Source organism: Schistocerca cancellata, chromosome 10, assembly GCF_023864275.1.
Source record: "Schistocerca cancellata isolate TAMUIC-IGC-003103 chromosome 10, iqSchCanc2.1, whole genome shotgun sequence".
Taxonomy (NCBI): domain Eukaryota; kingdom Metazoa; phylum Arthropoda; class Insecta; order Orthoptera; family Acrididae; genus Schistocerca; species Schistocerca cancellata.
Genome location: NC_064635.1, coordinates 32,082,278 through 32,083,970, shown reverse-complemented (window position 1 = coordinate 32,083,970; position 1,693 = coordinate 32,082,278). Strand labels below are relative to the sequence as shown.

The 1,693-nt window shown below is 47.0% G+C and overlaps 1 pseudogene; it reads right to left on the bottom strand.

Moving 5' to 3' along the window:
* Positions 1–383: 383 nt before the first annotated feature.
* LOC126107014 (5S ribosomal RNA) lies at positions 384–501 on the bottom strand (annotated as a pseudogene).
* Between the last annotated feature and the right edge of the window lie 1,192 nt (positions 502–1,693).

Here is a 1,693-nt window from a genome sequence, read left to right as displayed (position 1 = left end):
GCTTACCAACACATTTGCGTGCCCAATATTTGAGTAATATTCGTCAGTCTTGACCCTTATCAAGACCCACATATAATCAATTCTAGACTATGGCCTATTAGTCTTGATTCCTTACCAACACACCTGTATGCCCCATTCCTGAGTATTAGCCATCGGTCTCGACCCTTAATAACCTTAAAAAAGCACTCCGCCTTCAGGCCACGAGTGGCCTACCGGGACCATCCGATCGCCGTGTCATCCTCAGGGGAGGATTCGGATAGGAGGGGCGTGGGGTCACCACACCGCTCTCTCGGTCGTTATGATGGTATTCTTGACCGAAGCTGTTACTATTCGGTCGAGTAGCTCCTCAGTTGGCATCACGAGGCTGAGTGCACCCCGAAAAATGGCAACAGCGCATGGCGGCCTGGATGGTCACCCATCCAAGTGCCGACCACGCCCGACAGCGCTTAACTTCGGTGATCTCCCGGGAACCGGTGTATCCACTGCGGCAAGGCTGTTGCCTTAATACCCTTACGTGACAAATTCTTAAATATTGGTTTTCAATCTGGGATCCTTCCAAACGAAGTTGCATGTCAAATTCCTGTGTTTATTCAACAGTCTGAACACTCATCCACAATTTACAGGATCGATTCTTTAATATTATTTATCAGTCTCGCATCCTGGATAACACCCTTCCTCGATCAATGTTTCAATATTATTCGTCAGCCTGGGTGTGGTATCAACGTTCGATATTACACTTGTTAGGGGTTGAAAACATCGACCGCGGTACGTAATAGATATAGCTGGACCCGCGAGTCGCGACTAGCGCCGCCCCGTGGCTTGTGACAAGTATCTAGCGAGCTCTCGTCCACTCTTGCTCGGGACGTCAAGTAGTAAAGTAGCAAGGCCTTCAGCTGATAGGGAGCTGATAGGGAGCTGATAGGGGATAGGGGAAAAGTAATGCCTCTATAGATATGTTTGTAATTATATGTATGCAGCATATGAAGAAGCCTGTAACACAAGTTAAGTACAATATACAGGATGGTCCATTGATCGTGACCGGGCCAAATATCTCACGAAATAAGCATCAAACGAAAAAACTAAAAAGAACGAAACTTGTCTAGCTTGAAGGGGGAAACCAGATGGCGCTATGGTTGGCCCACTAGATGGCGCTGCCATAGGTAAAACGGATATCAACTGGTTTTTTTTTTAAATAGGAACCCCCATTTTTATTACGTATTCGTGTAGTTCATAAAGAAATATGAATGTTTTAGTTGGACCACTGTTTTCGCTTTGTGATAAATGGTGCTGTAATAGTCACAAACATATGGCCCACAATTTTAGACGAACAGTTTGCAACAGGTAGGTTTTTTAAATTAAAATACAGAACGTAGGTACGTTTGAACATATTATTCCCGTTGTTCCAATGTGATTTACACTCCTGGAAATGGAAAAAAGAACACATTGACACCGGTGTGTCAGACCCACCATACTTGCTCCGGACACTGCGAGAGGGCTGTGCAAGCAATGATCACACGCGCGGCACAGCGGACACACCAGGAATCGCGGTGTTGGCCGTCGAATGGCGCTAGCTGCACAGCATTTGTGCACCGCCGCCGTCGGTGTCAGCCAGTTTGCTGTGGCATACGGAGCTCCATCGCAGTCTTTAACACTGGTAGCATGCCGCGACAGCGTGGACGTGAACCGTATGTGC